We start from the raw sequence: 16,253 nt of genomic DNA on the forward strand, positions 1-16,253 counted from the left end.
AAGTAAATCGGCGTTTAAGCTCCTGAAAGGCCTCAACAGCCTCAGAGGATCAATTCGTCACATCAGCGCCTTTCTTCGTCAAATCAGTAAGGGGCTTAACCACACTGAAAAAGTTGGCAATGAAACGGCGATAGAAATTAGCAAAACCCAAAAATTTTTGAAGACCCTTCACAGATGTGGGTTGGATCCAGTCATGAATAGCTTGGACCTTAACAGGATCCATTTCTATAGACGAGGGAGAAAAAATAAAACCCAAAAAAGAGACCTTCTGAACTCCGAATAGGCACTTAGACCCCTTCACAAATAAAGCATTATCACGAAGGATCTGGAACACCATCCTGACCTGCTTCACATGAGACTCCCAATCATCGGAAAAAATCAAAATACCATCCAAATATACGACCATGAATTTATCAAGATAATTGCGGAAAATATCATGCATGAAATACTGGAACACAGATGGAGCATTAGAGAGCCCAAATGGCATCACAAGGTATTAAAAATGGCCTTCGGGCGTATTAAATGCAGTTTTCCATTCGTCACCCTGTTTAATACGAACAAGATTATATGCCCCTCGGAGGTCAATCTTAGTAAACCAATTAGCCCCCTTAATCTGAGCAAACAAATCAGTAAGCAAAGGCAAGGGGTATTGGAATTTGACCGTGATCTTATTAAGAAGACGATAATCAATACAGGGTCTCAAGGAGCCATCCTTCTTAGCAACAAAAAAGAAACCCGCTCCCAATGGTGACGAAGAGGGCCGAATATGCCCTTTCTCCAAAGATTCCTTAACATAGCTCTGCATGGCAGCATGCTCTGGCACAGACAGATTGAAAAGTCGGCCCTTAGGGAACTTACAACCAGGAATTACGTGACACAAAATAGTTAATAAATAACATTTCTCACATGTCTACTTTACATCAGCACAATTTTGGAAACAATTTTTTTGTTTGCTAGGAAGTTATAAGGGTTAAAATTTGACCAGCAATTTCTCATTTTTACAACAAAATTTCCAAAACCATTTTTTTTTAGGGACCACCTCACATTTGAAGTCAGTTTGAGGGGTCTGTATGGCTGAAAATACCCAAAAGTGACACCATTGTAAAACTGCACCTCTCAAGGTGCTCAAAACCACATTCAAGAAGTGTATTAACCCTTCAGGTGCTTCACAGCAGCAGATGCAACATGGAAGGAAAAAATGAACATTTAACTTTTTAGTCAAAAAAATAATCTTTTAGCAACAATTTTTTATTTTCCCAAGGGTAAAAGTAGAAACTGGACCCTGAAAGTTGTTGTCCAATTTGTCCTAAGTACGCCAATACCCCATATGTGGGGGGGGGGAACCATTGTTTGGGCGCACGACAGGGCTCGGAAGGGAAGGAGCGCCATTTGACTTTTTGAATGAAAAATTGGCTCCAATTTTTAGCAGGCACCATGCCACGTTTAGAGAGCCCCTGTGTGCCTAAACATTGGAGCTCCCCCACAAGTGACCCCAAAATTTATCCAAAATAAAAAAAACACATAATTTTATTTATTTATAGCGCAAGCGCCGGCTGCTGAATACTTGTTTTCAGAGACAGGTACATTTTTTACCGCCAGTGACAGCTACTGGCTCATGCTGTCATCTGACAGCATGGGAACCGCAGCTCTCTGACCTGCGGTATTGATCTTACCGTGCGATTAGAGCCCATGTTTGCTGCACTGTCATGCAGATGAATGGAGTCCGGGTTTTAGTTCAGGTACTGTTCTGGAATCGGTACAAACTTTTTTTTACAGATGTTCGGCCGAACCCGAACATGCATGGATTTGCTCATCATTAATTGTTGTAAATCCTGAGTATAATTGCTATATTTTGTTACATTGAATCTTAGTGTTTCCATAACTAGCAAATGCGGTATAGATGTATATAGTGATACCATATCACAACTTAGCCAAGTGTACTCAGATGATCATATTTTATGTCAGAAATTATGTAAAATATCCCGGAAATCTTTGATGTAACCCTGGATCCTCTGATCTAATGGTTGCAACAATGAACCCAAGATACTCTTTAGCAGATCCAATCCCAGAGACAATAGGTATCATGGGTGGAAGGTCTGTTTATTTGTGAATTTTTGGTAACTCTTGCAATATAGGTAAAATAAGATGCTTGACATTTACAAATTGTGCTTGTTTTTTGATGTTATGAAGTTTTTAACACTGCAAACTCAAATCACAGTGTCATCAGCGGCAAGACATTTTATCACATATCACTAACGTAGTATTGCTTCTCTTCAAGTATGTGGGATTGTGCAGGTTAATAAACCTATACATGGAGGAGACTCCTCCTCACACCTGAGGCTTTCTGGATATATAATTTAGGTAATAGATTCCCAGATGGTTTGAACACATGTTAATTTCTATGGTTTTCTCTTCTTTGATTCTCTTTTTTCTTTTATATGCATTCATTATTGTTCTTTTTCTCACATTTCGTTTTTATGTATTCTTATTCTGTGTACTATTTTATCTCTTATTCTCTGGGATTATTTAGGACAATATGTATGTATCGTGGTTTCTTTAGGGTATTTCATTGGTTCTGTGTCTCATAAGAATTGTGGGTATTGAGGAACTTCAGGCTCAGATTAAGATCATAGGATTGTGTCGCCTGTCATGGGGTCCTTCTCCGGTATCACACAATCAACAGAGCAAGAGAAGAGTGAACAATCCCAAGACTTTTATTTAGGCAAAAATACGAAAGGTCCATATATAATCCACCACACAAAGGGTAAAATAGTCCAGAACCTGAATGCAGTTCAGTAAGAGGATAAAAGTCCAACAATCCAGCAGACAGAGGATAACATAGTCCATTCTTTCTGAGGTGCTGTGAACACATCATCATTCCACACAGGACTGACCTGTGTCTCATCTCCCTGATATTTTAAAAGTCCCCCTCCTCATTCACAGGTCAGGACTGGGAAGGTCACAGGGGCTCATTGTTTAAACAAGCTAGTTCAATATGTCATTAGCATATTAGCATACAGGATTATTCACTGACCCTGTGAGAAGACAACAATACAGTTCTGTGGGGGCTGATATCAGATGGCAACCACAGCCATTCATCAATTAGCAAATTAGTTAAGGTACCGTGACACTAGACGATATCGCTAGCGATCCGTGACGTTGCAGCGTCCTCGCTAGCGATATCGTTCAGTGTGACAGGCAGCAGCGATCAGGCCCCTGCTGTGCTGTCGCTGGTCGGGGAAGAAAGTCCAGAACTTTATTTCGTCGCTGGACTCCCCGTAGACATCGCTGAATCGGCGTGTGTGACACCGATTCAGCGATGTCTTCGCTGGTAACCAGGGTAAACATCGGGTAACTAAGCGCAGGGCCGCGCTTAGTAACCCGATGTTTACCCTGGTTACCATCATTAAAGTAAAAAAACAAACGCTACATACTTACCTATCGCTGTCTGTCCCCGGCGCTCTGCTTCTCTGGTCTGGCTGTGAGCGCCGGGCAGCCGGAAAGCAGAGTGGTGACGTCACCGCTCTGCTTTCCGGCCGCTGTGCTCACAGCCAGACCAGAGAAGCAGAGCGCCGGGGACAGACAGCGATAGGTAAGTATGTAGCATTTGTTTTTTTACTTTAACGATGGTAACCAGGGTAAACATCGGGTTACTAAGCGCGGCCCTGCGCTTAGTTACCCGATGTTTACCCTGGTTACCGGGGACCTCGGGATCGTTGGTCGCTGGAGAGCTGTCTGTGTGACAACTCTCCAGCGACCAAACAGCGACGCTGCAGCGATCCGGATCGTTGTCGGTATCGCTGCAGCGTCGCTATGTGTGACGGGGCCTTTATCCTACAGGAGAACACCATGATGATCAGTAAAATATTAATACAAATAAAATGATACCCACATAACATATCACACCATCATATCGCCTTTCTATCTTCATAAAAGTTCTATTACGATTTTAATATGGACTAAAAAACGGTTGGATTTTATTAGAAAAAGTTGGAACAAACCTTCTTTTTCGTAATGAAAACAGCAATAAAACATATTGGGCCCAATTCATCAAGACTCAAGTCAGGAAAAACTGGCTGGAAAATGTGAAAAGTCAAAAGATTTAGAGGCAAGACGAGTTGCCTAAATTTTGTGACTTTTCAAAGCTTTTACGTCATCATTCTGGCATGAAAGCTTTGATGAATTGGGGCCTCTGTTTCAGATCTATCACCACATTTAAACTTCCCCATTATCTTTTAGTCGTTTAAACAGGTAATACTGTAGTGTATGTGATATTAAGTACAAATGCACATTTTTTGTGAAATATAAAGTTGGATAATGTTAATACAAAGCAACCAGGACTAGTTTGATTAGGTGTTTACTCATTAATAGTGATGAGCGAGTTTACTCATCGCTCGGGTGGTCTCTGAGTAGTTATGATTGCTGGGAGATTAATTTTTCATCGCCTCAGCAGCATGATTTACAGCTATTAGCCAGCTTGATTACATGTGGGGATTACCTAGCAACCAGGCAACCCCCACATGTACTCAGCATGGCTAATAGCTGTAAATCATTCAACTGCGGCGATTAAAACTAAATCTCTGAACACTAACAAATACTCGGAGGTCACTCGAGCAACGAGTACACTCGCTCATCACTACTCATTAAGTCTAGTCCTAGCTCGGTAGCTATAGTCATGCCCTAATGGCGTGATGGACAATCCCTACACAGCTGTATCTTTTCAGACTACTGCTGATCCTCAATATTGGCCCTGGAAGTTCACAATCCTCTTGGCATCTCAGTTTCAATGTCACATTTCTGATCACAGCTTCCTGATCGAAAAGCAAAAGCTCTTGCAAGACCACTGCAGTGGAGAGCTATGACAGGGGGACAGAGATGCTGGGAGGAGCACAAACTGCCTGGGTCATTCACTAAGGAGTATTGGAGGTGGGCAGACTGTCATGTCTGCCCCACCACCCCCAAGAGAGGTTTCACAGTCTATGCAGTGACTGCAGCTACTGACTCCAGACTAATTTTGGTGAGTAAAAAGCCTTGCCAAACAAGTGTGGGTTTATTTGAATATGGCAAGTGGAAACACCTAAATTCATTTTGGACAAATACAGGCAAAAAGTAAGAGACCACCACATCAAAACCCTGTCATGAGCAGCCCAATCGCCAGACTTGAACCCCATTGAAAACCTCTGGAATGTAATGTAATCAAGAATGTAATCAAGAGGAAGATGGATAGTCACAAGCCATCAAACAAAGAAGAACTGTTTAATTTTTTGCGCCAGAAGCAATGTGAAAGCCTGGTGGAAAGCATGCCGAGACGCATGAAAGCTGTGATTAAAAATCATGGTTATTCCACAAAAAATTGATTTCTGAACTGTTCCTGAGTTGAAACATTAGTATTGTTGCTTCTAAATTAACATGAACTTGTTTTCTTTGCATTATTTGAGGTCTGAAAGCACTGTTTTTTTATTTTGACCATTTCTCCATTTCAGAAAAAAATACAAAATGTATTGCTTGGAAATTCGGAGACATGTTTTCAGAAGTTTATAGAATAAAAGAGCAATTTATATTTTACTCAAAAATATACCTACTGTATAAAGAGAAAAATCGGACAAATTGAACATTTTGCAGTGGTCTCTAAATTTTTTCCAGAGCTGTATGTGCATTTGCATTTAACTTCACGTACATTACTGTAATGCTGTATTAAAAGTCAAAAAGCTCATGGTGGCAGTGTAAATGCATTGGGGGACCTGAAATGTTCCCATTAACAAGTTCATGACGCTACCAATTTCCGTTTTTGCATTTTCAATTTTTCCTTCCCTACTTCCCATAGCCATAAGTCTTGTTTTTCTGTCCACATAGCCATATGAGTTCATGATTTTTGCAAGACGAATTGTAGTTTGGGATGACGCTATTCATTTTACCACATAATGTACCAAAAAACTGGAAATAAATTCCAAGTGCATTAAAATTGTGAAGAAAAAATAATAATTCTGACATTGTTTTTGGTAAATTGTTTTTACAGCATACATTGTATGGTAAAAATGACCTGGCAATATGATTCTCCTCATTAGTATGATTATGATGATACCAAACATGTTCAGTTTTTTTAAATTATTTTAGTGTTGAAAAAAATCAAGAGTTTGGAAAAGAACATTTTTTGAGACACGTAACATTTTCACTTTGCAGTTGATGGAGCTGTGTGACAGCTTATTTTGTCTGCGCTGAGACAACATTTTTATTGATATAATTTTCATAGATATGACATTTTAATCGCTTTTTACAGCATTTTTTTTGTATTCTTTCCGTTTAAGGTGTTTACTGATCGGGTTAATTATCTTTATATTTTGATATATCTGACTTTTCTGAAGGCGGCAGTACCACAAAAGGGTATTTCGTTCATAATTTTAGATCCTTTATTTTTAAGGAGGAAAAAGAGGAGAGACTTAAACTGTTATTTTTTCAAATTTTTTTTAACTTTTCACTGTACTTGTTAGTCCATTTAGGTGACTTGAAGCTGTGATCGTCTGATCGCTTGTGCTATATACAACAAAGTCACAGTATTGCTGCATATAGTAAAAATCACAGTCTCCTTTGAAGCCTGGCCGCAGGTTGCATTTCAAGGGAGCTTCATAATGACGGAGGTCTTCAATAGACCCGTGGTTGACATATGGCGGCATGGAATGATGCGCTCCCATGCCTGCACTCTATCAATGCCAATGTCACCAAGATTGATAGCGGCATTTCACAGTTTGACAATAGTGTTCAGTGCTTTATGCGGATGTTGGAGACAGGACTTGGCAGTAACACACAGCCATTACCTGCCCGTTATGGGGCAAGCTCTATACACCTGCTGCTGATTTGCGCTGCACATGTAAAGCAGTTGTTGGTTAGAGGTTAATTCAGTTAGCCAGTTGTACTACTAAGTTGACTTTTATTAAACAAGAAAAATGCATTATTCATTTTTTTTCTAATTAACCCATTGTCCTCTATAGTGCAATACCAAAATTAAACTCATTAAATGATTAATTATTTCACACATAACTGGTCTTTGAGCTCGGAAATAGCCCTTTCTTCTTTTCCATTTCTGGAGATATCCGACACATGCTAAGAAAATCACCAATGATGTCAATTGACGTTTGTTAAGAAGATGAGCTATGCTAAAGGATACAGTGGTTTATAGTTTTGAAAAAGGTCCGAAATTATGCTTCAGTTACCTTTCACTTTTCATCCAATGGCGGCTTTGCATGACACATTAGCAGCCGTTGAACAACCAATGATTGCCTACAACCAAATCAATCAGCAGTTGTATAATAGCCTGTTTAGATAGTCTGACCATACTTCTATGCCCCACAGAATGATTTTTTATATATTTGTTGTGTTCACATAGATTCTCATGTTATTACTACATCTCTTATTTACAAGGATTAATATGCTGCAGAAAATGATGATTTTTAAAGGTAGCTTAAAAATTATTGTCCATAACGAAAGAACCTTTTGCTCATTTGCTGGGTGTTTGCTAGCCTATTTAGATTGGATTGATAATTGTCTTATGTATTTCTACGAACACATTTTTCCTGATTATTCTCCCCTCTAAATATACTTTAAGAGACTGTCAGCATAGAATGACAGGTACAGGCTCTCAAAGAACCCTTGGTGTGGCCAAACAATGAACTATACAGACCCACCTGCTTGTTTTCTCTCTACCACCCCGCCCCCCCCTTCTTTGATTGACAGATCTGGTTTGATAGAGGGGCAATAGCAGGAACACAAACAGGTGATGACATGCACTTGAATGTTTGGCCAAGTCATGAGGCACCAAGATCCTGTACTTAGTTCGAACAGTCATTCTGAGCTGACAGAGTCTCTTTAACACTGGCTATATGAAAAAATCTGCCTACTGAATACTGAGAAAAACATTATTGTAATGTATGCACACTTACTAGATTCCATAATCAGTATATGGATTCTTCTGAAAGGCACACTATTTGCTCAAATTAATGCCTTAGACCAAGGATATATAAATATACACGACAACTAGTGTGATCAGGCAATAAAAAATCTTTCTAAATGTGGTCGGTAGATCAGTAGCAATAGACGATCTATTTACTTAGTAGTGGGATTCAGTATTAAGATCTGTTTATCATAGCTCTAATTTACTCTAAAACTAATGTTTAACTGCAGTCACACTATAATGTACAGATAAATACAAAATAATGAGATCTATGGTAAACACATAGTAATGTTGCGTCTTCTGCAGTGCTTCATATGATCGAAAGTGACTGGATCAGATGACAAGTAAGAATGTCTTACTGAGGAGTTTCCTCCCTGCGAAAAAGAAGACAACATAATGAACATGAAACATAAGTAATAGCATGATATAATAATGCAAATTAGTGTAGGTTACTAATGTATTAATTTGTTGGTCTAAATAACAACTTAGACAACACTGAATTTTATACACAAAGGAATAAACTAAAGGGGTCACTTTTTAACGAATATTATTATAAATTCATGTGGACATCTTCAAAGTCTTTATATTCTATGCTAGTATAGGTGTTGTCTATTTTTTTTAAACAATATGACAAAGTGCACTTTCACTTATCTGAAATTAACAGGTCTTATAACCCTACCACGTCAAGTAAATAAGGCAGCACACTGCAGCACTAAAACATGCAAACATGAAACACGAAAATTGAACTGCATGACTGCACTAGAAATATGAAAAATGAGAGCGTTTAGCGCATAAAAAATGGCCAATTTTATGTGTACCTGGTAGCCACTTTACGGCATCTCTCTTATACCAGGTCCTACACTTGCCTTTCCTCGCTGAGAATAAACGTCTCCATCTGAATGGGTACCTGTGAAACCTCTTCTTAGACTAAAATTCTCTCTCTCTATGGAGGGGTAATGGACCTGCTGTAATTAAAACACCTGTGACTAGGAGGCGGAGTGCTCAGTCAGAAGGCTAAAGAATAAATTTCAAAAGACTGACCGTCACATCCAAACATAGACTAAGTGTGAACAGGTGCTGAACCTAGAGTCGCCAACTCATATGTAGTCAAGTAAATAAGGCAGCACACTGCAGCGCTAAAACATGCAAACATGAAACACGAAAATTGAACTGCATTACTGCACTAGAAATAAAAGCGTTTAGCGCATAAAAATGGCCAATTCTATGTGTACCTGGTAGCCACTTTACGGCATCTCTCTTATACCAGGTCCTAAACTTGCCTTGGTATAAGAGAGATGCCGTAAAGTGGCTACCAGGTACACATAAAATTGGCCATTTTTATGCGCTAAACGCTCTCATTTTTCATATTTCTAGTGCAATGAACTACACCAAAAGGATGTCCAATATAAACTTAGGGCACTTCCAATCACAATATATACCAATCTTCCATATTATACAATATATAAATGGAAATATGAAGAGATCCCACAAAAATATGAATAAAATGTAACTTTTATTATACCATAATTAAAACAACAGTTAAAAAAGCAACAATACCATTCAGTGGAAGTCGAACAGGAAAAGAACCATACATAAATGTAAATAGGTAATATGAATTAGTAACACTCATAGATCATGGCATAAATACAGGCTAAAACCATAGCTACAGGTATATCAGGATATCATTCCATACTGCCCATATCTCAAGATGTGTAACAAATATAAACACACTACCTCAACCATGGAGGGGGCACAAAGGACGATCCCTATATCTAATCCCAATAGAGACAGTCACCAAATACTAGTAGTCCTATATGCCACTCAAGAGAGCTAAACTTAATAGTGCTTACCGCATCTCACAAGTACACCCGTTCGGCTTCCACTCACGCCGACGTACGTTTCGCCACCTGCTTCTTCCGGGGGCGTGTCAGGTTGAGCGGTAGCCGGGCTTAAATATAGTGCTCCACCAATCAGAATCACATAGCGGGGAGAATCCAGCACAGCCGTAGTGTGCGCATTGCGGATCTGCCCGCCTCCTCAAATAGACACTTCCCTGGTAACGCTCAATGGCACGCAAGCACAAAGCCTGCGTGTCACAATAGAGCGCCCAGCGAAGGTCGAGGAGATCCGGTAAGCATGCGCAGAGGCTAGCGGACCAAACTTGTAAATACAAAAGTGACAAGAGGATGATAAGAGAATACTCGGACAGAGGCGTGTCATACGTATAAAAAAATAATAATACTTATAATACAGAAAAAGGAATAACCCACAGAATACCAAAGAATTAAAAACACCAGGGAGTGTGTGCAGTGAAGGTGAAATTTATTTACGCAAATTTAATGTATCCATATGAAGAAAATAATAGTGAGATACATAAAAGTGAAAGTGAACAGTGACCAAGAATAACTACGAAAAATATATACCTATAAATTATATATATAAAACATAAAGTGTGTATAATCCCAAACCGAATATGAAAATACAAATTATAAATAAATGAAAAAAATAATAAAAATAAATAAAAACAAAAAATAATAAAACATAAAAAATAAAAAATAATAAAAAATAAAAAATAAATAAATAATAAATAAAAATAAACCCTGTGGGTATCACAATACAGAACACCCCATTATATTATATCTGTGTTATTCCCAAAATGCCCTAAAGTACCACATAATAGTGGATACATAATATCTCTAGTAAGAGAGACTAAACAATCTTACAAAATAATGAATACATAGTAGTACACAAATATGCAAATAAACATAATAAATACATAATGGTACAAAAAATGTTACAAAAAATGTGCAAATATGCATTATGAAAACATTATAAAATTGCAATAATACAATTATAATTGAATGAATACAATGACCAGAAATGTGAAAAACCAGACATATAACATCACATAAACACGTAATAAATAGTTTTTTCCGAGACACGTCCATATCCTGAATAATTCCAATCCTTCCATAACCCAAATGGTACCGACAGCAAACTCTCCCTCCATATGTGAAATGCATACTAGAATACTAGTATGTAATACTAGAATTACATTTTTTGTAACATTTTTTGTACCATTATGTATTTATTATGTATATTTGCATATTTGTGTACTACTATGTATTCATTATTTTGTAAGATTGTTTAGTCTCTCTTACTAGAGATATTATGTATCCACTATTATGTGGTACTTTAGGGCATTTTGGGAATAACACAGATATAATATAATGGGGTGTTCTGTATTGTGATACCCACAGGGTTTATTTTTATTTATTATTTATTATTTTTTATTTTTTATGTTTTATTATTTTTTATTTTTATTTATTTTTATTTTTATTATTTTTTTCATTTATTTATAATTTGTATTTTCATATTCGGTTTGGGATTATACACACTTTATGTTTTATATATATAATTTATAGGTATATATTTTTCGTAGTTATTCTTGGTCACTGTTCACTTTCACTTTTATGTATCTCACTATTATTTTCTTCATATGGATACATTAAATTTGCGTAAATAAATTTCACCTTCACTGCACACACTCCCTGGTGTTTTTAATTCTTTGGTATTCTGTGGGTTATTCCTTTTTCTGTATTATAAGTATTATTATTTTTTTATACGTATGACACGCCTCTGTCTGGGTATTCTCTTATCCTCCTCTTGTCACTTTTGTATTTACAAGTTTGGTCCGCTAGCCACGCAGGCTTTGTGCTTGCGTGCCATTGAGCGTTACCAGGGAAGTGTCTATTTGAGGAGGCGGGCAGATCCGCAATGCGCGCACTACGGCTGTGCTGGATTCTCCCCGCTATGTGATTCTGATTGGTGGAGCACTATATTTATTAGACTGACTGTCATTTTCATCGACCAATTAGGAAAATCTGAGAAAAATATAATTTGCATAATAATTTGGAACATGGTGTATGAACTTTCACATGCGCAATCAACGTGCTTGACAATGGCAATCCCACTGCTCAATAATGCAGACCAGTGGACCTCAATAACCAATAGTAACCCCATCAATCGCATCTGCTACTTCTTCCTCCTCCTCTGTTACCGTGCCAACTATTGAGACGCAGGTCTTCAACCGCAGAACCTCGTTTTCTTTACCCGCTCCAGTCACGCTGACTGAGAGCACGCCTTTGCTGTAAAGGAAGCGGACATACCTGCTGTTTTTAACTGATTTCAGAGAACAAGCACACTACAAGTTTCTCAATCCACCGTAACATATCTGCCCGCACCTCTCTCATGGTCTAGCAGTTTGTCTGGTTCACCCACTCTCAGCACTGCAGCCAGCCCACGGTTCTGCAGTTTTGGTCACGTGAAAGATTGTTTTCTCCTACTCATGACAAAGCTAAGACGTTGAACTCCACCATCTCCAGTCTGTTGGCCATGGAAATGTTGCCTTTCCACCTGGTAGATACAGATGGTTTCCGAAAGCTGATGGCCGTCACAGTCCCCCAGTATCAATTACCCAATCGCCATTACTTTTCTGAGAAAGCTGTGTCGGCGCTACACCAGCATGTTGCAAACAACATCACCCGTTCCTTGACAAAATCTCTGTCTGCCACGGTGTATTTCACCACAGACAATTGGACGAGAAAGCATGGCCAAGATTGTTACATCTCATTGACTGAGCACAGCGTGACTCTGGTGACTGTGGGGGTAGGCGCTGCTCCACAAGTCTTGGAATCCCCAAGGCTTGCAGGACAAACCTCTACATTTAACACTTCCTCCAATGTTTCTGCCTCCTCTATCTCCTCTAGGGCCTCCACCTGCACCCTTAACCTTTGCCTTAACGAGACATGCGTTCCAACAGTGCAGAACCAAGCCCCACAACCTCCATACTGCGCAGCCAGGGTTCACCGCAAACAGGCAGTATTAAAATTGATATGCCTTGGAGATTGCAGTCATATAGCTGAAGAATTGTGGATAGCTCTCCAGGCTGAGTTTAATCAATGGCTGTCTCCGCTGAACATGCATCCATGGAAGGCTGTGTCCGATAACGGTCCAAACCTAGTGGCAGACCCTACAGTGAGGCAAGCTCACACATGTGCCTTGCATTGCTCACTTCCTCAACCTGGTGGTACAGTGTTTTCTCCACCACTATCCTGGCCTCATTGAGTGGCTCCATAAACACGTAAGCTGTGTGCTCATTTCCACCATTCGCACCCCTCTGCTCATCAACATGCATTGATACAGATTGATACAGAGGTCTTTGTCCATGCCAGTTAACAGGTTGATATGCGATATGCAATGTTCCACTCTGCATATGCTGCACTGACTGTGGCAGCAGCAACGAGCCCTGTTGCAGTATGTCATGTTGTATAGCATGGGCCAATGCAGTACGGAAGTGATGCATATCACGTTTACAGAGTGGGCACAGATTAAGGACCTCTGCACCATTCCGCACAGTTTCGAAATGGCTATTAAGATGGTTACCACTGACGACACCGTCATCAGCATCACTATTCCAGTCATCTATATTGTATGCTGGAGCAGACTTTGAATAGCCTGTGTGAGGAGAAGGTGGTCACGGAATAAGAGGAAGAAAGATTGTTGTCACACAGGCGGTATACAAGGGAGGGTGGATTACAGCATATGAGGAGGCTGGTGATAACAGACAAAGTGTTATCGAAGGTGCAAGATCCGTGGAACAAATGGAGGAGGAAGAGGTGATGGACAAAGAACTTTCAGATGAAGAGGATAATCCTCCCCTCTCTGTTGTTCATGGTTGGCTGGAAGGGATGGAGGAAACGAGCCTCAATGTTACCCAGCCACCAGCACAGCATGGGCTTGAGCCTCATGGTAGATCCGAACATATGAGTGCCTTCTTGCTGCACTATCTGCAACATGATCCCCGTATAGTTATGATTAAGAATAATGCTGAATACTGGGTTGCCACTCTGTTAGATCGACGTTATAAAACCACATTTTGCCAGATCATTCCCACCCTAGAAAGGGACCCATGAATGCTGGAGTATTGAAACATGCTTTTCCACAACTTTAAGAGAGCTTTTCCCCAAGACAGCAGTGAAGCACATAGTTCGCATCGAAGCTCTACACCTCCAACCTCGGGCAAGTCAATTTGTAAATGCCAAAACAATAGCAGCAGCAGCAGTGGTGGAAGTGGACGAAGCAATTTCTGTGAGTTCTTTGACACTGTTTTAAGACCAACTCGTGCACCAGCACAACAAGTCTTACACGTGGTGAATGAATGGAGCGGATGGTGTAGGTGTATCTAGAACTGAATATAAATACCATTAGGGAGGGTTTGGACCCTTTCACATTTTGGTCTTTCCAAATGGATGAGTGGCCTGAGCTCGCCTCACACGCCATGGAGGTTTTATCGTGCCCAGCAGCCAGCATTCTCTCAGAATGTGTCTTCAGCACTGCTGGTGGTGTCCTGATGGATAAGCGCAGCCGGGTATACCCTGAAAGTGTAGACCACCTAGCTTTCATCAAGATGAACAAGTCATGGATCTCCAAGGACTTTTGCACCCCAATCGCAGACTGTACAGACTAGGTGATATTGCATTTTTACTGAGATGCATTAATGTCACGTAACTGCACCCGTAATATCTTTAGTGTGGCTTCTGTGTCTGCTGTGGCTGCTGCTGCTGCTGATGTTAACACAAATTTGTGGAAATGTGAACAGTCATGGTTGGTCTACATCTGCTGGGTAAGCTGTACTGGAAGATGTCTCTGCCCCAATTAAACTATTTCTATTCTTGTGAGTCATTGCACTTCGGTGGTGTCAGGCCCTCATTTTTTAAAATGTGAACACTTCTGGTTAGGTGTCCATCTGCTGTATTGTGTGTAGTGGAAGACCTGTTGGTCGGTATTATACTATTTCTACTTTCGTGAAATTGATGCCACTTCTGTGGTGTAAGGCCCTCATTTGTTCAAATATGAACATTCCTGGTTGGGTGTCCATCTGCTGGATTGGGTGTAGTGGATTGTCTATCGGTCCCTATTATACTATTTCTACATTGAGGCCACTTTTGTGGTGTCTGCCAGTAAGTTTTGGAAATGTGAACACTCCTGTCTGGGTGTCCATCTGCTGTATTGGGTGTAGTGGAAGACTTGTCAGTCCTTATTATCCTATTTCTGCTCTGGTGAAATTGATGCCACTTCTGTGGTGTAAGACCCTTATTTGTTTAAATATGAACTCTTGGTTGGGTGTCCAACTGCTTGATTGGGTGTAGTGGAAGGCCCATCGGTACCTTTTGTGCTATTTCTACTGTAGTGACTTTGATGCCACTTTGGTGGTGTCTGCCAAAAATTTGGGGAAATGTGAACACTCTTGGTTGGGTCGTCTTCATGCGTGTTGCCTGTAGCAGTAAGCCTCTGACACCATCAGGCTCCCACTTCCTTGGACTCAACTATGCGTGTTACTATCCTTAAATTTTCCTGACAATGGTAGTCTACAAAACTGATATTTGTGCCACCTGAGTGTGGCGCAGCATAAAAGCTGGTAGAGGTGTTGCATGTGGTATCAGGGCTCCCAGTAAACGGGACCTTCACTGATCCCTCACACACGTTGTCTTACTGTGACGTTCAATTGAAAGCTGTAAATGCTATCCCAGACCTTGATACCTCATGCCTGGCTGATTGCTGCAGTTCCATGCTAAAATTTGAACCGTGGGTGAATTGAGGCCACTTTCCTGGTGTCTGTCCCTCATTTGATGTGTTTTGTTAGCATTTGGGGCCGCTATAAGGTGTTTTGCATGCGTTTGTTTTTGCCTGCCATTGAGCTGAATGGCGGTTCGGTTAGGTTTGGCAAATATTCGACTAATTAATCGGCGAATATTGCAAATTTGGTGATTGTAATCCGAACTAAACATTGAAGTATTTGCTCATCTCTACTTGCGGTCACATGTTTGCCCACTCATACTAAAAATAAACATAAATCAGTGACGATCTGTTATGAAAGGTAATTCAGTACCACAATGGACATAGAGGTCAGCGCACATACAGTGACCTGGCAATAACCCAAAAAACAAGAACGAGCTCTGAGACGTGGGAACTCTGTTGACCGCAATCCCTAATCCTCTCCAACCACACTAAAGGCAGCCGTGGATTGCGCCTAACGCTCCCTATGCAACTCGGCACGGCCTGAGAAACTAGCTAGCCTGAAGATAGAAAATAAGCCTACCTTGCCTCAGAGAAATACCCCAAAGGAAAAGGCAGCCCCCATATATAATGACTGTGAGTTAAGATGAAAAGACAAACGTAGAGATGAAATAGATTTAGCAAAGTAAGGCCCAACTTTCTGAACAGAGCGAGGATACGAAAGGTAACT

The 16,253-nt window shown here is 40.1% G+C and overlaps 1 long non-coding RNA gene across 1 annotated transcript in view; it reads right to left on the reverse strand.

Moving 5' to 3' along the window:
- Positions 1–7,042: 7,042 nt before the first annotated feature.
- The window catches only part of LOC138672074 (uncharacterized), a 150,807-nt gene continuing 141,596 nt past the window's right edge, over positions 7,043–16,253 (reverse strand). Inside the window, exon 4 of the long non-coding RNA XR_011319563.1 lies at positions 7,043–8,319. This is a non-coding gene — a long non-coding RNA (uncharacterized lncRNA). The remainder of the gene's footprint in view (positions 8,320–16,253) is intronic.

The sequence above is a fragment of the Ranitomeya imitator genome, chromosome 3 (assembly GCF_032444005.1).
Source record: "Ranitomeya imitator isolate aRanImi1 chromosome 3, aRanImi1.pri, whole genome shotgun sequence".
Taxonomy (NCBI): Eukaryota; Metazoa; Chordata; class Amphibia; order Anura; family Dendrobatidae; genus Ranitomeya; species Ranitomeya imitator.